Below are 21886 nucleotides of genomic sequence, written 5' to 3'. Positions count from 1 at the left end.
TTTGATTTAAAAGGACCATGGCATTAGTCATAATTTTAAAGAGACCTTTCCCCTCCCCATTTATTAATAACCTCTTGGAATTTTGCATTCCTTGGGGAAAGCAGTGACTCATTCTACTTCTGTCTCTGTATCTGTGCAAAATAGGGTGTTCACTGTGAGACTGGCTCTCATTATGTGTTCCTTTGAAGTAGAGAGGTGTAAATCAGAAGTAGCTCCAGTGAAGTAAATGGAACTACTCTGGTATAAAACTGGTGTGTGAGAAAAGAATCAGGGGTCAGGAACTTTAATACGGAACCAATGTCCAACTTTTAGTTCCACCGACGTTGCCAATGTGCCTTTTCTGGCTTGTTTACATTTAGATAGGTAGGTACATTTATTTGTGGGTGTGGGTGTCTGTGTGTGTGGGGCGGAGGTCTATATAAGGGTGTGCAATTATCCTTTCTGCTTGCAGCAATGATTAGTGGGAGTTGCACAAATATTGATTTATGTATACTGAAGTGAGAACAGACCCCAAAGGCCCTGATTCTTCATTGCCTTGCATAATCATTTACACACATGAAGAGTTAAATGTTAACATTCTAATCAGCTGGTGTTCTAGACCCACTTTGCACAGGTTTAAATGACTAGAGGAGGGTGCAAGGCAATGGAGAGTCAGGTCCAGAATGCACTCTTAAAAACAAAACAAAATAAAAATAATTCCTTTGGATTATTAAAATTGATTTTTTTTTAATTTGGCTTAACTTTTGAATATTTATGCTGTTTATTTAATTTTTCTCATCTTGGATAATGAAAGTAAATACGCCATTTTCACTTTAGTTTGCAATCAGTTAATTTCACTTAAAGGTGCCAATATTGCTGTGTTTGGTTTACAAATACAAAACAACTCTCTTTACACGGTTATCCTTAAAATACATTATGGAGACACTAATACTGGTCTTAAATTTTTCCAAATTCTATTTTTTTTTTAACTAAACCTACATTTTGAGCTAGTATTAGAAACTCCAGGGATCTGGACTCCCAGTATCATGCTAAACACGTCCTACAATATTGTTTCATCATTATAGCTTACAATGGTGTCATTAAAATGGCTTAAACCATTATCGTAGAATACTGTAATAAGTGGTATTAAGGGTTTTTCATCACTTGACTTACTGGGCTAGTAATATATTAACAGAAATACAAAGATTTTTTCAGTTGAAAGAACGAAATCTCTCTGAAAGGTTTGAAGTGAAAGAAAAGGAGCAATCTGGTCTTGTGTGGGAGTAAGTGATAGTGTGTTGACTTATTTCTAGATCTGAGAGGAAGTTTCCTCGTGTCTTAATATATTTATTCTGGTTGTGATGGAAGTTCTAAAGTCTGATGTATAGGCTGTTACATTACAGATTTTCAAACACCAAAGTGAGCTCAGTGAAAACAATGGAACCAGCTTTCCATCGGTGAATGCAAACTAATGATTTTTTAAAGTTCCAATACAGTCAGTGTTTTGCGGCCAGTGATATAACTTTACCCAATTTCTGAGCAGAAATCTGACCAACAGGTGGCATTCCTGAAAGTATCACACACTACATTTTCTCTTTTTATAAAGTTTAATTTAGTGTAGGTGAAATATGACAGACTGACACCTCTTGAGAAAAAAACCCTTCTCTGTTGGCCCAAAAAACTTGTACTACACAGGTAACAGCAATGTTCCCTTCATCACATTGCCCCACAAATATGCTTCAACCTTAACCTGAAACAATGAGACCAAAGACCAATTCAGTCCATCTGACTGCTCAATCTGGTAATTACTTTATGAGTTTAAAATGACTAAAAATGGGCCCTTTAAGAAATTCAGCACCTACCTCTTCAGAATAAATTATGTTAATAGAAGAACAACATAGACTCTTCCAAGTTTCCATAATGGTTAAAACTAAGGCATCTCGTGTGTAGGCTCCACCTGAAGAAATTAGTTTGTAATTAACCTAAATTATTAGCAAGTGTGCTATCTCATTGTTATGGTAATAGTGGGATTAGGTCAATAGCTCAATCTTATGTGGCACTAAGGTGACAGCAAAGGTTACTTAACCAATCAGCACTCTTCTTCTCAAGCTAATTTGCATACTGCAATTCCATGGTTTGAAGTGAATCAGTGGAGTGAAGGGATTATACATATGTGTGAAGAGCTTTCATTGGTACATGATTTTGTTCCCGTAATCTTAAAGGATCCATTGCTGCATGCTGTCTCCTATGCTTTGTTGGAAGGAAGTCCAGTTCCAACATATAAACTGTATATAAATAAAGTGTCTTTTCTACCTTCCTGATTCCTTCAACCACAAAATGTAAAGTAAGGGGTATGAAGGAAAAAAATTACAAAGGGAAGACAGCTTCACCTTTCATGTCCTTGCTTTTGTGTCACGTATGCTGTGTGTCTAGCAATCTTTTCATGGTTAAATTTTATGTGTACAAATATACGTAGGTGTGCAGCCTGTCATGGGAGATGCTTTAGTTTTATGTCAAGGCTTTGTTAAATCACCAGGCTATGCTTCAAAGATTTCACACAGTATTTTGAGCCTCAGGACATGCAGAAGTAATAGAGCATGCTATGGTCTTAGAGTCCCAGACCATGCTGCAAATACATACAGAAGTTATTCAGATTTCATTGCAGAGAAGCCAGGAGACTGAATCTTCAGTCTCTGTAAAAGAGGGAGGGGATAAAGTCATTCAGCTCTACTATAACAAGACACTGGGCCAAATTCACCAATGGTGTAGTTCCACTGTAGTCACTGAAGTTACACAAGGAAATAATTTGGCCTAGTATCTTTCCATATTTTTAGGTCTGTGCAATAAGTGGTGGGGAGAGTTAATATAGAAAGAGGCTTGAGTTCTGACACTGCACAGCATTTTATGACAGTAGTATATGTCAGCCACAGGAGAAAAGAAAAACAGAAACTAACAACTGCCATGCTTTGAAATTTTATAAGGTCAGAGTTTCAAAGATATTTAGGTGCCTAAAGATGCAGATAAGTGCATGATTTCCATGGGAGTGAGGCATCTAACCTGCTTAGGTGCTTTTGAAAATCCCACTAGGTGCCAATCTGCATATTTAGGCACCTAAATATTTTTGACCCATAGCAGTTTCATGCAAGAATCTCAAGAGCTCTTCTAGAAAGGTAGATCTGGTTATCCCTGTTTTACAGACGGGGAAAATGAAGCAAGGGTGGGTTAAAGTGACGTGCCCAAGGCCACGTAATGACTCAGTTTAGCTGACATCAGGGGCGGCTCTACGAATTCCGCCACCCCAAACAGGGTGGCGCGCTGCGCCGCTCGCGCTGCCGGGCGCCGGTCCCGCACCTCCGCGGGACCTCCCGCAGACGTGCCGTTGGTCCCGCGCCTACGGTGGAGCTTCCGCAGGCATGCCTGCGGGAGGTCCACACGAGCCATGGGACCAGTGCACCCGCCGCAGTCATGCCTGCGGGAGGTCCGGTCGTCCCGCGGCTCCGTTGGACCTCCCGCAGGCATGCCTGCGGAAGGTCCGCCGGACCCGCCTGCCGCCCTCCCGTTAAAACGCCGCCCCACGCGTGCGCTTGGCACGCTGAGGTCTGGAGCCAGCCCTGGCTGACATACCATTAAGAAGTATTTAGTGACATTAAAATCCTTTTAATAAAAAAAAAATAGAAACAGTACTAGTTAGCCATAAAAATAAAAGCAAGGAAAACATTATCTGTCCTTCGTATGAGCACTATGGATGTTAATACAGCTCAAGAAAATAGATATATCTTTACACTGCATTGTAAACCCGGGCTTACAATTGCTGTATATGGGTCATGCTAATGCAGACCTTCAGAGGGGTAGCCATGTTAGTCTGCATCAGTAAAAACAATGAGGAGTCCTTGTGGCACTTTAGAGACTAATAAATTGATTTGGCCATAAGCTTTCATGGGCTATAACCCACTTCATCAGATGCATGGAGTGAAAAATACAATAGGCAGGTATAAATATACAGCACATGAAAAGATGGGAGTTGCCATACCAAGTGTAGGGTCAGTGCTAACGAAGCCAATTCAATCAGGGTGGATGTGACCCATTCCCGACAGTTGACAAGAAGGAGTGAGTATCAACAGAGAGAAAATTACTTTTTGTAGTGGTCCAGCCACTCCCAGTCTTTATTCAAGCCTAATTTGATGGTTTGCAAATTAATTCCAGTTCTGAAGTTTCTCAATGACGTCTGTTTTTGAAGTTTTTTTGGTTGAAGAATGGCCACTTTTAAGTCTGTTACTGAGCGTCCAGGGAGACTGAAGCGCTCCCCTACTGATTTTTGAAGGTTACAATTCTTGATGTCTGATTTGTGTCCAGACTTCAATGAGAAACTACAGAACTGGAATTAATTTACTTAATTAATTGCACAATCAAAAAAAGTAATCCCTGATTGTTCCTAGAAATCTCTTGCTGCTTTGAAATGCCAGCTTTGCAATCCACCTCAGACTGTAACAGTTAAACTCAAACAGCTAATGCATCGTGGGCAGTGTAACTAAGAGCTATCGAACATCATAGAGCAAGATCCTGCAAGCTGCTCAGCATCTCCTGCCAGCCCAAAGTGTCCTCCAATGTTTTTGAAACCAGTGGGAGTTGAGGTTTCTCAGTCCTTCAGAAGAGGCACACTGTAGAATAAGCCCCAAAATGAATGAGTGGAGTATGAATTTCAAGCTTCTATCATTGCCTAAACTTTATCTGCCTAGCTACACAGATCATCTCATTCTTAGAAGTGGCCTCCATCATATATTAAATACTCCCAGACTGTTAGAGCACAGCAAGTGAAGCAGAATCCCTGCTGGTATGATAAAAGTAGGTGTGTCCTCTTGACTCTTCAGAGAATCTTCTAGTCTCTCGACTCCATTAGTTTCTCTTTAAGATCTCTGAAAACCAGCCAATGCCCATGGCATTTCAGCACAGTTACCTTTTAGGAATAAAGGGCCTGTCTACACACGAAGTTATTCAGGAACAGCTATTTCCTCAATGTGTAGATAAGCCCTAATTCTTACTTACAGATAAAAGCAGCAGTACCTGCCCATGGAGAGCTCAGCATGGCTGCTTTTGAAGAACTTCCTGCACTACTCAGATCAGTGAGTGTTTGTACTCAGCACTGCTCTCCTTTTATCAGTGCTAAGTTAGGGCTCAATGCTGAGCAGCTCATAAAACCAGGGTCCCCAGCACTGCACACAGAACGGCACCGAGGCCATGCTACTCTGAACTGGAGGAGATTCTGCTTCCTTTGCCTCAATATAGTTCAATATATTATTATGTATTACTATTAATTATTTGTATTATCATAGTGCCTAGGAGCCCTCATCATAGAACATAGTTTTCTTATGCCAGCATATTCCTGCAAATATCCCCTCTCTTTTCCTCTCCCACTCTCCAATACCATGTCACTGTGTTAATTCTTTACGACATAACTGGGATGTCCACAATACCCCCCCTCCACACATACACACACACACACACACACCAAAAAATCATGAAATTAAAGTCACATGTAATCCACTAGATTTCCATGCCCTTTACATTGGTCAGCTTTCTGAGACCAAAGCTATTGTACATAACTTCACATTATGCACCAAAGCATACACGTAAAAGATGCCCTCAGCTCCAAATATATATCCACAATAAACGCTCTGTACATTACACATTGATCTACGTCACTGCAAGTTAGTGTGCAAGACAGTTCTCTCTCGTCGTAATGTCGTCAGAAGGCTATAATACATATCTGAGACATAACAGTGATACAATAACAACACCAAGCTCTTATATAATGTTTTTCATCCACAGAGCGCAGAAAGCTTTACAAAAGGAGGTCAGTATAATTATCCTCATTTTACTGATGGGGCAACTGATGCACAGAGAGTGAAAGTAACTTGCCCAGGGTCAGCCAGCAGCCCAGTAGCAGAACTAAGAATGTGTCCCAGTCCAGTGCTCTAGCCATTAAGCCATGCTGCCCTCCCATTTTTGCAGCAGCCCAACGATTGATGGTGCAATCAAGTCAATTGCATAATGACTGGCTACATTATCACCACTTTCATCATCCCACTGTCCAACAAATAACTGTCCTCTGGTGGCCCAAAAATAAAACTGAAAGTTGAAAACAAAGATCTAAAGCATTTTTCTCAGGTTTATATAAAAACTAAAAGCAGGATGGTTGGTATTTATTATTATTTATATTGCAGTAGCACCCAAAATGTGCAAGGCACTGTACAGACATATAGGAAGGCATTGTTTCTGCACAAAAGAATTAGTGGGCATTGATCCTGCAAAGACTTCTGCACTTGCTTAACTTTAAGAATGTGTGTAGTACAGTTGAAGTCAATGGGACTACTCACATGCCCAAATTTAAGCATGTGCACAAGGGTTTGTGGAACTGGGGCCTAAAAAGACAAGCAAACAGAGAAAGGGGAAAGGAGGGCAACATACAAGGAAAGTGGTCACAGTGATGACTTTAGGATGTCTTGTGTTTTTTAAAAGTTATGTAGAAATTATTCCCAAATGCCCCTCTATCTAGCCATTATTAGATGGTGATTTTTTGTAGGTATCATGGTACAAATGAGGCTCGAATGCAGAGGTCAGTGGCTTGGTGCACCAGCTCAGGACATTTTACCCAAGTTTCTCTTATTAAACATTTATGCTAAACTCCATATATTGTATTTTGCATATGAAAAGCTCTGAATGACACTATCTGCAGAAAAAAAAATAAAAGAATATAAACATAAATATATACTCCTCCGGGTTCTGATGACTCACTCAATGTTCCCTGCCACAACTAGCATAAATGATGAATCTCCCAAACTTTGTTATATTATTCCTCCTCCAAACACTCAAAATATTCAAGCTTTTACTGATGATCCCTTTTCTACAAGGTCTATTTTACCTGACTGCACAGGACCATATGTATGTGTATCGGCACAGGATGGGCAGAGAGAGGACATTTGCTAGTTTAATTTAAATTTCTTTTCTTATTGGGTCATGTCTATGTTGCTATTTTGGGCACATCAACACCAGAAGTGTCTATCTGTTGCCCATTTAGTATGGAACATTCATTATATGGATCTGCCAGACCCTAGCAGAACAAATATTCCTTCTCCTTCCCCACATTCATATTCCCTGAACTTGCTTGCGGGCCTTCTGGAGTCAACCTCACAGCTGGAGAAATTGTGACATGTTGCCAGCAAAACCTCTTGATGAGTGTGTATAAGCAATACACGTCATTGTACCACATCGCCAGATATCAAATGCAGCTTCTATCCCAAGGAGCCTAACAGTCTTCTGACAGCAGGCTAAAATGTAATTACACACTATACTAGGAGGTCTAAGAGACTGGAAAATTTGCCTTTTGTGTCCTGCCTTAGAATTTTAGGGTCAATGGAAAGCTGAGCTCAGCAGCTTTTGTTTATGTTTATCTACAGGCTTTTTTGAAACCCACCCTATATAACCCTCCTCGGGGCACAGCCTCTGCTTTATCTGGGTAACAGACAAAAATGTTTGGCAAGTTTCTTAAAGAGAGACATCTCCTTTAAAGGGTGATCAGGCTGACATCAGAGCTTCAAACATCAAATTCAAAGCCAACTAAAAATACATACCCTTTCCAATACACACCTTTAAGATCCAATCAAATCTTATTTTCATACTGTGCTTAAAAGGGATACCATGATCCCCAAAAATCATTCCTCTGCCTGCAAAGCTTTCCTCTACTTTTTGACAAGTGACAACCGCAAAGAATTCAGAGGAAAAAGTATTTTTCTCAGTTCTTTTTTCATTGTCCAGTTTGAGCATTTCACAGCACTCGAGAGAATGGAGAGAATTTGTCTGCTTTGCACTATCCTCATGTCTCCCCACTACAGACCCTTCAACTGAGGTGGGTATCTCTCTCCACTCCACCTTACAACACCTGCAGGAGCCACAGATGGGAGCAATTTGGTGTCCACTCAAGTCTCAGGACCCCTGCAACTAGCTTGGAAAGGGAAGCCAGGAGCAGTGGTTTCTGGCAGGTTTTCTCCTTTCCCAGGCCACTTCACAGAGCTGGGACAGCAGAGATGAAAGGCACGGAGGCAGGAGGTGCACAATAAGGCCATTGGGAGCCCATCCACAAGGAAAGGAAGCAGTGGAGACTAGAAGCAACCTCCTTGGAACTCCTCCCTGAATGCAAGAAGTGCTGCGTGTGGGGATCACAGCAGGGGCATCTGCATTCTGTTAGTGTATGTATGTACGTCAGACATAGTATAAACCACATTAATGGGTAATACACTCACAGTATTACTATAATATGCATTTAAGTGTTGGGATGTTGTGTTAACTGAATGTATGATGCTCTCTCCACAATTCTGTTCCCCCACAGCACTGTGCAGAGCTGACGTCAGCTTTGGCATTAGAAAATAGGAAGCCTATCAAAGGCAAGATACACAATAGGCAAGATATCTTAGAACAGGTTGGGACACCGAACTGGTTTGGAATGTAGTATCCAAAACAGAGAGAGAAAAAAATACAGAAAAAAACCAACCAGTTACGGGACTGTTATAAACTGGTGGGTGAATTTGAGCACGGTGTAAAAAGAGTTTGGTAACTTGTAAAGTCATACTATATATTCTATTAGCTGAAATGCATATGTTTGAAGCAAATCTTCTGTGTAAGGCGAACATGCTGTGAGATAAGAATTGCTTCCCAGAAGAAAGGTATCCATGTCACCTTTTTGTATTGTACTGCTTTGTTTAGACAATAAATTTGGCTAAATTCAGTTATTTAGATTCTTGAACATTTTTTAAGAATGAGTTGCGAGTGTAGCCAAACAATTGGCTCCACCTTTTAGTCAATAATTCCCTGGGATCCCAGCAGGCAATGGAGGTCAAGCATAGAAATTTTCAGGCCTAATGGTGAAAGCTTCATTAAATGTATATAAGTAGGTGGAATGTGTTAATAAGGATCAATCATGTCTAATAGAGCCAGAAAACCCTTTGGACTGAGTGCTGGAGAAATGGAGCTGAAAGATTGCAGCTTTATTTATTTTATTTTTTTTAAGAGAGAGAATAAAGTGAATTAGATATTTTCAGTCCAGGACCAATCAAAGGACACTCCCCTCACCCACCCACCCTCCATCCCCCTAGGACAATGAATCAGACAAATTGTACTTGTGTCCAGGAGATGCCTGAGAGCTTGCATTGGAGGGGAGGCAACAAAAGATATACCGGTAGCTACCCTGTTGGAAGAGAGAGGAATTCTATAAAATATCCCCAAACGACTCTAGAAAAGGCCAACTTGTCTGGACCAAAAAGTCAAGACCAGCCAAAAAGTAAACAAGAGAATTGGGGGCGGGTGGAAGGAGGATACAAAATTCTGCTTCTTCCCAACAGGGTAGGAGAAACATCTGAATAGTGAAAAGGGGCAGAGCTCAGCTCATTGATGGACTCCAAAACTATTCTGTATCATTGATTGCTATCCTGATTAATATGACATAAGAGGAGCTACCCATTTGTCCTGCACTAGTGAAACTGGTTCCCAGAATGGGCTATTTAGGTGAATCTAGCACAGCCCTTGTCTGCATCATGCCTAGATCTATCCAGTGCTACTCAGTCCTTCAGAATAATTTTAGGAGCCCTACATTCATTGGTCCAAATTCATTGGTGTAATTCCAGGGAGTTATTCCAGGGATAAATTTAGCTCACTGATATGTCTGAAATTTATTTCAGGCTAGTGCAAGGTCACAAGATGAAAGCAATGGAAAATGCCCCAACAACATGATTTAAACTGATTTGGAAGGACTACCTTTAAGGATGAGAGGGATCAGTTGCAGTGGACTCTGTTAACAAAGGTCCAATGGCCACATGGTACTTAAGTCTGCCAAAAAAGTACAATTAGCACTCATAGTGATAACAGGATTTCGGGCACCTTCCCATTAGGAAATGGGCTGAGACCAGCTTGCTTCATATTGGCTTCCAAACAGCTGTTATATGATAACCTGGTCATTACAATTCCCTGATCCACCCAGCCCTTCAAATATTGCAGGAATTGGCCAATTCCACAACATTCTAAAATATATATTTAAAGATACATGCAGTGTAGTTCATAAAATATATTCAACCTTATAAAGAGAATATTAGCATTTTTCATACAGAAATACACAGTAGGCTTTTCCCACCAGCCATTCCATCACCCTGAAGACTCGCTGTTATTGCAGTTCAATCTTACTGAAAGGAAATGGTTTGGAGAAAACACCTGCCACAAAATACTCCTTAATTCAAAGGGCTGCTTACTTTAAAAGTAAAATAATCTCCTGTTATCTCACTTTTAGCTTTCAGCCTAGTTACTGCTAGAGTGACCAGACAACAAGTGTGAAAAATCAGGACAGGGGGTGGTGGGCAATAGGAGCCTATATAAGAAAAAGACCCAAAAATCGGGACTGTCCCTATAAAATCAGGACATCTGGGCACCCTAGTTACTGCCCTGCTGGCACACACAGTCCTTAAGTAGCATGGGGGAAATGGCAAAAATGAAAGGTAAAATTCAATTAAACTAATTTAACACTGTTGCAAAAAAAAAAATTAGCCATTTTAGAATCTTGATTTCATAATTTAAGTCATTTGATGCTAATCTCCGCTAGTAAATTGACAGCTGCACTACAGGGAAATGACTAGACTTGAATGAGTGTACATTGCATGCTGCCCAGACAATATTTTTAGTGCTTTATAAAGGAAAATGTGTTTAATTAGCTAAATACTTTTCCTGTCACATTACCCCACGTGTGGAGCATTGCTCTGGTATATGAGTGTTTTTGTGTGATATTATTTGGTTCTTTTAGGTCTCTCTACCTCCATTACTCAAAGTTTATTGGATTTTGGCATTAGAACTGGGAGGGAAACAGTTTTTCTATCCAGCAGGAATATTGAGAAAATTTTCAGAAAAAAAAAAAAAGGTTGTTCCCATCCTGAATGGGGATGAAAATTTTTGCAAAACACAAAATAAAACAAAAAATTCAGATTAGGCCAATCAAAACATTTTGTTTAAATAATTTTGAAACTTTTCATTTTAATTGCAACCTTTTAATTCTTTTTATTCTCATTTAACTAACGTAAAGTTTGAAATGAAACATTGTTTAGAACTGAAAAACCAACATTTTTGGTTTAGAAAATATCAAAACAGGATATTCATTAACCGACCACTTCCTGTGAAAACTCGGTTTTGATGAATCAGCATTAAAAAAAAAAACCTCAAAAAATTCCCAACCTGTTCTATTAATCTTATTTTAAACACATCTGTCTATATTTACATTTCAATCTAGTGGGAAGTATATACCAGCTAGAAAACTTAAGTAACTGGACCTCAGTCGGTAGCCCATGATATATGATGTATGTGCTACCCCAAAACTTGTCTCATTGCAGTGGATTATACAGATTTGCTAAATGAAAACACAACAACATTTGGAACAGTATTTTAAATCTTCTGTTCTCTAGCCTTTTTTCACCAAAAAGTGTTTGGAGTCAAGTGTGCCTGTTTTCTCTAGTCTCACCCCTTCAAAATGTCTCTAGTAATTTCTTTCAGATAGTGCTATAAATCTGAATTAGCTTTATCCAATATACAGTAAAGATTGTCTAGTAATACACATAGTGTAAAAGATGTATTGTGGAGGCTTTTCCAGAGTACAATTAAGTGCATGATAGACAGTTATTATATGGTAAATCAAATTGCATGTAATCACACATTAAGCAGAAAAAGCCTGAAGGAATTCCCCCAAAGAAATGGAAAGTCATTTATGACTCTTCTGTCAGGCACCCAGGAACTATGTTTTCATTGCTCTGACAATGACAAATTATGCACAATATATATTCTATAAATCCTTTCACAAGAGACATGCTAATATGGTTCATGAGAGCATTTATTCAGTATTGCTATCTGCAGACATTCAAAAACACAGAGTCAGACCTGAAAAACAAAACAAAAAACAACCCACACCCCCATGAGATTGGCTTAAAAATCATGCAATTTAAAAAAATAATAATAATAAATTTTGGCTTCCTTTTATTTGCCTTCTAGGTTTGAGCCTTTAGAATTGACGCTTTCAAACTTTCCTCTACAACCATAGGGACTAGAGACTTTTTAAAAATGAAAACTGAGATTCTTGAATAATCGCATGATGCCAGCCAGCTGGGGTTTTAAGAACACCACGAAATAGTGTGAGACGCACGATAAAATTATGAGAGATGGCCACGCTGTAGCAGTTCTCCCTTGGCTGTCTTCATATCTGATGTTAACTGATACCTTTTTTTGTGGTCTGTCTTAAGCCTTCCTAGAAATGGTCTTTTGTAATAATTTAGAGAGTGGAAATGGAAATGAAGTGAAGGAAGCAGGGAAGAGGGACCTTGTGAGAGGAAGAGTGGCCTAGTGGATAAGGCACTCAACTGGGAGTCAGCAGACCTGGGCTCTCTTCCATTGATCTGCTGGGTGACCTTAGGCAAATCACTTCACCTCTATTTCCTTTCTCACCACTCTGTCTATTTAGGTCATAAGTTCTTTACATAATAAGAGAGAGCTTCTGTCCTAAAGTGCTCCCCAAAATGGGATCAAGTCAACAGTTATGCCTTGAAGAGCTACAGCAGGGCAAATATATTTCTAGGGTTTCATACCTGAATTAGACTATTTTGATTCATGATTTGTATTCCCACATGTATGCTATTCAATGCTCTACCCATTCCATGTCTGATTTATTATAACAATACTTTTATACTTTGGGCTTGTCTGTAGGACCAAGTAGTTTGCAGAAAACTAGGGTGTAAATCTACCCTGCACTAGCCTGCTGGCACTAACTGGCCACGTGGTCCCAGCTGCCATGCCTTGAAAGTTCTCTGGTATGCTTTGATCTACCCTGCTTTGAAATGGGAGTAGATGAAAGTGCACTAGGAACTTTTAGTGTGCAGCAGCAGAGTCTACATGGACAGTTAGTGCATGACAGGCTAGTGCAAGGTAGATTTATACCCTGGCTTGCTGAGAACTAAGTATTCATATAGGCAAGCCCTTGCATGGTGCTTTTCTTCTTCAAAGTGCTTTGCAAACAAATCAATAATTCGTCTTGAAATACCCCAGCGAAATAGAGCTGTATGTATAACACTATCCCCATTCTTAGAGATGAGGCGGATGACTTGTCCGAGACCATTGTTAGAATCAATGACAACGTGCCAGGATGGTGATGCTGTAGTCAAAGATGATACAGCACTTCCCTCTTACTTTTATGTTAAGTTGTGCACAGTCCTTGAGGCATGTTGGGTCATGCTAGAATGGGGCATAAAAGTGCCCTCTATGGAAACAAAAGAAACATTAGAACTATAAGGAAGACAGTGCAGTATATTACGTTGCTACATTTCCAGCGATACATTCTTTGCAATGCTATGGTCCTACATGAGTCATATGCAAATATACTATTGTAAATGAAAAAGTCTACAAAATACGATCTACTTACAGTCACAAAACTAGTTCCACATTACACATCTTACCAGGGCTGGCTCCAGGGTTTTTGCCGCCCCAAGCGGCGGGGAAAATACATTTAAAAAAAAAGCAATCGCGATCGGCAGCAGTTCCACCATGACGCTTTCTTCTTCGGCGGCAATTCGGCGGCAGGTCCTTCGCTCCAAGAGGGAGTGAGGGAACCGCCGCTGAATTGCTGCCGAAGAGCCCAACGTGCCGCCCCTTCCCCTTGGCCGCCCCAAGCACCTGCTTGCTGGGCTGGTGCCTGGAGCCGTCTCTGCATCTTACTCACAAAAACCTGTTCTACGCAGTTACACTTGTAGCAGAAGAAAAAGCAGTCTGTACTGTGCATTTGAAAGGCCTGGGTTCAAAGTCTGCACTCAGACCCATGTGGGGAACTATATATATGAAAGAAGTCAGACTAGATCGGGGTTCTCAAACTGGGGGTTGGGACCCCTCAGGGGGTCGTGAGGTTATTGCATGGGGGGGGTTGCAGGCTGTCAACCTCCACCCCAACCCCCATTTTGCCTCCAGCATTTATAATGGTGTTAAATATATAAAATGTGTTCTTAACTTATAAGGGGGGGGGGGGTCGCACTCAGAGGCTTGCTATGTGGAAGGGGTCACCAGTAAAAAAGTTTGAGAGCCACTGGACTAGATGATCACAGTGACACCTTCTAGTATTAAAAATACATAAATTACTTTTCTGCTGAACTTGCAATTATTTTGTTGTTTGACCCACCCTGTATCTTCAAGCAAAGTGAAAATTAAATATTTGTACTCGTCAGATAATGTATTTTTGGGTTTCTCTGGGGTGGGGACAGGGGTGAAAGTAACTTACAGGACTTACCGGTACTGCCGGAGTCCTGCGGGGGGCGTGGCCTCATCCGGAAGAGGTGTGGCCTCTGAAGTTTTAAAGGCCCTGGGGCACCGGCTGTGGCTGGGAGCCCCAGGGCCTTTAAATCAACCAGGGGCTCCCAGCTGAAGAGGTGGCTGGGAGCCCCCCAGGGCTCAGGGGCAAATTAAAGGGCCCGGGGCTCCGGCCGCTGCGGGGAACCCCGAGCTTTGCCGGGCTGGGGCAGGGATTTAAACGGCCCAGAGCTCCTGCCGCTGCAGGGAGCCCCAAGCCCTTTAAATCTCGGCCCCAGCCCGGCCGCCGGAGCTGCGGTTGGGATTTAAAGGGCTCTGGGCTGCCCGCAGCCATGGGGAGCTCTGAGCCCTTTAAATCCCAGCCGCGGCCGGGATTCAAAGGGCTCTGGGCTGCCCGCAGTGGCAGGGAGCTCTGAGCTCTTTCAATCCCCGCCGTGGAAGCCAGTGCGGTCCAGCACGGCGTACTGGCTCTTCCCAGTACGCCGTACCGTACCAGCTTACTTTCACATCTGGGTGGGGAGAAGAGTGAGAAGCTGGTTGCATTTTCCCTCCAAAATTCTCCAGTATGTCAGCAATTCATCCCCTGAGGAGACAGGAAGAGGAAGGCCAAAAGAATTCCCTCAGGTTACTGAAGAATGCTTTAAGGAATTTTGCTCGGCACATCAACAATTCCCCAAAGAATTAAAGAATCCCTGGAGCGCTGGGAGCCTTTGAAATGTCCTCAGCAATGAAAGAAAACAAAAATGTCAAGAGCATAAATGCCCTCGGCTGGCACATATCGGTGCAGAGAAAAGACTCTTTCTTCGGAATATGATTAGGCTGCCCTTTTTTTCCCCCTCTCCCCCAAATATTTAGGCAAAGATCTGATGAGAGATGACATTTTACATTTCATACATTTTCAAAAAGGGACACTGAATAAAACAGCAAGTACTAGAAAAACCCTGCCAGGCTGTACTAATGTCTTCTAATACCCGGCTGTGCACCAAAATGCAGAGAGGGAATGGAACTGAAGGGAGAAAGAATAAAATGCATCTAGCTGAATCCTCATTAATGGGCAAAATAAAGAAATCCACTTTACTTGAGATTCCAACTACATTTTGTTTAAAGGCCAGCTGGGAGATTCTGATTAATTAGACATGAAATTAAGAACAATCCCACCCCATCCTATTTTTCCAAGTTCCCAGTGTGTCTAAACAAGCACTGGCATAGTCCACCAAAGTTTAGATGATCACTGAAAGGATGATATATAGGAATATAAGTAATATAAAAGGTTAGTTCAATCACGGTATTTAATTACAAAGATGAATGAATCACTACCTTAAATAGTTCCATTCCTTACTGTGTTACTGGCTCAGTGTGTGACCTTAGGCAGGTCATTTAACCTTTTTCTGCCTCAGCTTCTCATGCTACAAAAATAGGGATAAAGCCATCTGTCCTGCACTGTAAAGTATTTTGAGAACTATGAAAGAAGCCTCGTGGCTATATCATTTGGCTAACACTCAGAAGACCAGGGTTCTATTCCTGGCTCTGCCACTGACCTGCTGGATGACCTTAAAAAAGTCATTTCCCTTCTTCGTGCCTCAGTTTCCCATTTGTAAAATGGGGATGATAATAATATTGACCTCCTTTGTAAAGGGCTTTGAGATCTACTGATGAGAAGCTGTATGTTAGAGCAAGTATTATTATAGAATAGCCAAGTATTATTAAATATTAGTACTAAACAATGAAAATAATTAATCAAGTAATTTGATGGTGTAGAACAGAACTCAGGGAATGAGCTCAACTATATGTGGAAATAAAAGAAATAATAGAATTTACACTACACCACTTTGATAAACTGATTTCCCAAGCATTCAAGCAGTGAAGCTGATTCCCTGTTCAACTTTGTGTCATCAAACTGGTTCTCCTGCTGAGAAGTATTATTAGACTGCCAGCTTTGTTGGTAGTGACAGCAGCACCAGTCACAGTTCTGCTGATACAACAGAGACAGAACACTCACATGCTGTTCTTATGGTTTCTTTCTCTATCACTCGTGATAAACAATTTTTTAAAAAATTGTAAGCAAAATATTTTTTTATGAACAAATAGCTCCTCCTATCAGTGCATTCAATCATCTCACAAGTGTGGTACAGCAACATCAGTGAATGCATCAGACAGGAGAAATGTGTTGCTATTAAAGGGGAAAAGCATCTCGTAACATAAATCCTCTCAGTAATCAGCAATGATATGGAAGGCTCTACAGGTTTTTGGTGGAATATTTGTTTTAAATTCCCCAGATTTCAGCTGTAATTTCTTAAGTAAACTTTTAAGATGAACCCAAATGATAGGGTCCATCTCCTGAGGAATTTACACCCAAATTACAATTTACATCTTGCTCCCAAACTGCAGGAGAGTGTGGGCCTAATGCCACAAAACACTTAAGCATATGCTTAGTTTAAAACATGTGCATAACCCTACTGAAGTCAATACAAGATCAAAGCCCATGCTTTAGTGTTTTACTGGATCAGGCTCTCTTTCCTTAGAAACAGAAAACTCAATCATCTAATAAAGCTTTGCAAAATTTACCAGCCCACTTACTGTACAAAATTTACTCAGAATATTTTCTATGATGACTGATGATAATCAATTAATATTTTACTCTTCCACAAAAAACAGAATACTATGCAAAATCACTGCTCATTTGCAAAAGTAGAATTTAGCAGCACAAGTCTCTCTTTTTGCGTCTATCTACCATGATCCTATAAGACAAAGAAGAAATTGCTCTTAGTCATTGGGAATTCCACAGAACCCTGATTAAGTCTAACCACTGCCGAATTTCTAGATGACCTTAGATTAGGTTAGCCCAGGGGTAGGCAACCTATGGCACATGTGCCGAAGGCAGCACGCAAGCTGATTTTCAGTGGCACTCACACTGCCCGGGTCCTGGCCACCGGTCCGGGGGGCTCTGCATTTTAATTTAGTTTTAAATGAAGCTTCTTAAACATTTTAAAAACCTTATTTACTTTACATACAACAATAGTTTAGTTATATATTATAGACTTATACAAAGAGACCTTCTAAAAACGTTAAAATGTATTACTGGAACGCGAAACCATAAATTAGAGTGAATAAATGAAGACTCAGCACACCACTTCTGAAAGGTTGCCTACCCCTGGGTTAGCCACATATCAGCCAATATACCTTGCAGCAGAGTTAGATGTAGGAAATGCTGAAGCCATCCAACCTAAGGAGGACAATAGACACATCACCCCAGCTAGTCAGAAATATTTTTCTTCTCTTCCTGACTTGCTTTAAGGTATACATATAAAATTCTAGTTGCCCTAACATCATTGCTTCTGAAGTGACAATAAAAGCCTGTCCAAAATTTTCGAAGACCATAGGTGGTTGTTTAAATATCAGGCTCAGTTTTAGTCACTGCACCAAAGCATGGCTCATTTATCTCAGAGAAAGACTGCTTTCCACTCACAAGGATGTGGCTATTGGCTCTTGACAAAATGGATTACAAAATATACAATGTGTGCAAGTACATTAAAAATAATATAAACCTTCTGGGTCATTACATTATGCCAGTATTCTGTTACAAAAGCTGCACTATAGTGAGTCGGTGATTTCAGGTTTAAGTACAGTTACCCTGTCCCCACAGCTCCTTTGTGATTTTCTCTGATATTTATTTATAATCCATTTCTGCTTTATAGGGCTTGGAAACTGCTATGGACCAAATTAATTTATTTAGGTGCAATGTGAATCCGTAAGTTTTAACCTTTGATCAAACACAATAAAACATATAATATGCCTCTGAGGCCCAATCATCAAATGGAAAGATTTTATTGACATTGTAAAAAATAAAATAAATAAATGGAGAAAACATAATGATTGTGTGCTCCATTTAACATTTTACTGTATTTTTCAGTAAATGAAAAAATGTATTCGTTGATTTTATGAGACCTGCTTCCTTCCGCAGCAAAGCATAACTGAGGGATGCCTACTCTTCAAGGTTATGGATACCAGTTTACCAATCAATCCTATTGCTTCTGAGACAGAAATCGAACTAAATTACTTATTTACCCTTTTAGTTTGCATCAAAAGGAAGTGTCACCATATCTTGCATCTCTCTTTTTTATGCATTTAAATAAGCCTGCTTTTAAATTAAGAAACTAAGCCTAAATTCAATAAACTCGTGCTATTTTGCTATACTGCCACATAGAAGACTTGGGTTCAAATAAGTAGTTAGGTGTTTCCGTCTATATCCTGGCACAGTTGTGAAGATGGATGTAAGTGACTCACCAGTGTCCAGAACTTAATTTAGAAGATGCATATATGAAGAAGCAGAAACTTCCATTCCTACAGCTGAACAAATAACTTACTGTCTAATGTCTGGCTCTATAAATTCAGTAACTTTCTAGCCAAGAGATGCATTATCCTGTTCTGTAGTTCACAATGGTATGGTTTGCATTATCATGTTTGAAAAATTCAGGATAAAGCATACACCTCAGCACAAAGCACTGAGATGTTTATCTGACAGCCCCTTCTCTTGGAATTTTACTAATAAACCTCTGTCTATACTACTGACGTACTTAACAACTGTATAAAAGGGGTCTGAAGGGAATGCTATCCAGATCTGCTGTGTTTGGGGTTCTTGGCCAAGACACAGGGCTTAATCAGACAAGGAGGGAATGTGTTAGCCACAGAAGGCATTTTAAAAATGGATGATAAAATCATGCATATACTGACAGCCAAAACATAAAATTTATCTGCCAAAAATTGTGCTTTAGGACAGGGTATGTCCTTTATTACAAAGACATTTATCAGAATAAGCAGATGGGCTGCAGGTTGCCCACCACTGCTCTATCAGGGTAATCCGCTGGCAGGCCGCAAGACAGTGTACATTGACCGTCTGCAGGCATGGCCGCCCGCAGCTCCCATTGGCCGAGAATGGCAAACCACGGCCACTGGGAGCTGCGGGACGCCGTGCCTGTGGACGGTCAATGTAAACACACTCTCGCACTGACAGGACGCATGCGGCCTGCAGGCTGCCCACCACTGTGATAGAGCAAGGCTCAAGCTCAGTTATACCTCTTGGGAAAAAAAGCAAATAGGAAACGCTTATGTAGAGTGTAACAGCCATTTTCCTCCTCACCAGCTTAAGAAAGAGTTTGGTAAAGAAGACACCACTCTGTTTCCTGCTGAGAAAAGGAGAGGGGGGGAAAGCAGTGGTTCAGTATTAAAATTCTTGAAATCTAACATACCTAGTGTTGTGTATTTGGTTGTCATGGTTTTTGTTGCTATGGCAACTGAGTTAGATTATTATGGGTTAGCTCAGCCGGTTTCAACCAGCTGAGTGAGCTCTCTGTATATCTGTAAATAAAATGGAGGTTTTGGTTAGCTGCCTGCTCTCTGGCCTCAAGTGATTGCTTCCTACACCGGCTGCCCCAAGGATATAACACTGGCGACGAGGATGGGATTCGGTGCTGCTCCAGTAACAGAAGGAAGTAGAAGTTAAGGTAAAGAACAAACAAACAAAAAAAGCTGCTTGTTTGCACTGACTGTGAAAGTGAAACTAAAAATCATGGCTACTCTGACCAGGCCCCTGGAGCCTTTTGATGAGAATACAGAGCAGTGGCATGTGTATACTGAGCGTTTTGAGCTTTTTGGTATTGCAAATGACATTACAGAAGCGAAGAAGGTGCCAATATTCTTAACTGCTGTAGGGGCTAAAACCTACTCTCTGCTACGCAGCTTACTACACCCTGTTAAGCCTGAGACTAAATCTTACAGTGACATTGTGGAAATCCTGGGGTCTCATTTCTCTCCAAAACCACTGGTAATTGCTGAAAGATATAGGTTCCACAAAAGAGACCAAAAGGAAGATGAAACAGTTGTACAATTTGTAGCCATTTTAAAAAAGCTAGCAGAACACTGTGAATTTAAAGAGATGTTAAATGATGCCCTGCGTGACAGGTTAGTGTGTGGCCTCTGCAGTGAAGCTATATGGAAGCGCCTACTGACAGAGGCTCAGCTTACATTACAGAAGGCTGTTGATATTGCTGTTTCCATGGAACTGGCTACAAGGGAGGCACAATACATCGGTGCACCCCCTAGGGTGCAAAAAGTGTCACAAGAACCGACCCATAAAACTGTGCAGAGTCAAGAATGTTACCGCTGTGGTAAGCCAGGACACCAGGCATCAGAATGCTGGTGTAAGGACCTGGTGTGTTGACACTGTGGCAAAAAGGGACACATTGAGTGTGCCTGTAAACAAAAGAAAAAGAGGCCTGTGGTCTGGCCGACAAAAAGAGGAACCTTGCATACCCTAGAGCAGACCCAGGATGATCAAGGTGACACCTCCTCACAAGAGGAAGTGCCACTGCATGTTTTGTCTTTGGCAGCGGGCTCACATGAATACTGGGTAACCCCTTTATTGGAGGGCAAACCTATACGCATGGAACTAGACACCGGTGCAGCTGTCTCGCTGGTTCCTGAGACTGTGTATAAGGAAAAGCTACAGCATCTTCCGCTTAAGGCAACAAAAACTGTTCTGAAGACGTATACAGGTGAAGCTGTGCCCATGTTGGGCACTATTGATGTTAAGGTGGAGCTCAATGGACGGGCGGCTAAATTGCCACTGTTTGTGGTGAGAGGTGACTACCCAGCCTTAATGGGTAGGTCTTGGCTTGGGAAGATTCAACTGAACTGGGCAGAAGTGCACCGGATGACTAAAGAAGAAACCAGTCTAACCCCTATTCTAAGGAAACATGCTGCTGTTTTTGGAGATGATTTGGGAAGTATGAAGGGAATCACTGTGACATTGAACGTTAAACCTGACAGTCCACCAAAATATCTGAAAGCCCGAACTGTGCCATATGCCATCAGGCCAAAAGTTGAAGCAGACCTGGAGCGCCTGGTCACCAATGGAGTCCTAATACCAGTTACCCATAGCTCATGGGCCACTCCTATCGTTCCAATCGTGAAGAAAGATGGCTCTCTCCGGATTTGCGGTGATTTTAACGTCACTGTCAACCCAGTGTTGTGTGCAGAGCAATACCCGCTTCCCCGCATCGATGACCTCTTCGCAGGCCTGGCTGGGGGACAAAAGTTCAGTAAGATTGATCTGAGTCAAGCATATTTACAGATGCACGTCGATGAAAAGTCCCAAGAGCTGTTGACTATTGTGACTCATAAGGGGCTTTATCGATACTGTAGCCTACCCTTCGGAATCACATCGGCTCCCGCCCTGTTCCAGAGGGCTATGGACCAGATCTTGTGTGGCTTGTCAGGAGTTCAGTGCTATCTGGATGATATCCTGGTCACTGGAAGAAATGAAGAGGATCACTTAAAGAATTTAGAGGCTACCCTACAAAGACTGGAAGAGTATGGCCTACGAGTTCGCAAAGACAAGTGTGAATTCTTCAAGCCCTCTGTTGAATATTTGGGACACATCATTGATTCTGCAGGTCTTCATAAGGCCCCTGCAAAAGTTAAAGCTATTGTGGAGGCTCCCCCACCTCGAAATGTAAGCCAGCTGCGCTCGTTTCTAGGACTCCTG

At 41.3% G+C, this 21886-nt stretch overlaps 1 protein-coding gene across 5 annotated transcripts in view; it reads right to left on the bottom strand.

Annotated features, from left to right (window-relative positions):
• FAR2 (fatty acyl-CoA reductase 2) overlaps positions 1-21886 on the bottom strand; it is a 211835-nt gene that overhangs the window by 116727 nt on the left and 73222 nt on the right. The window contains exon 1 of one of the 5 annotated variants that reach the window (XM_044996417.1): positions 1842-1928. The exons of the other annotated variants lie outside the window; for them this stretch is intronic. The gene's annotated coding sequence lies outside the window, so the exon portion shown is untranslated. Of the gene's footprint in view, positions 1-1841; positions 1929-21886 lie in introns of those variants that run through there. 5 annotated transcript variants of the gene reach the window in all.

This window comes from Mauremys mutica, chromosome 1 (genome assembly GCF_020497125.1).
Source record: "Mauremys mutica isolate MM-2020 ecotype Southern chromosome 1, ASM2049712v1, whole genome shotgun sequence".
NCBI lineage: Eukaryota > Metazoa > Chordata > Testudines > Geoemydidae > Mauremys > Mauremys mutica.
Note: the sequence above shows the minus strand (reverse complement) of the source record. Positions and strands in the feature narration are given on the sequence as shown.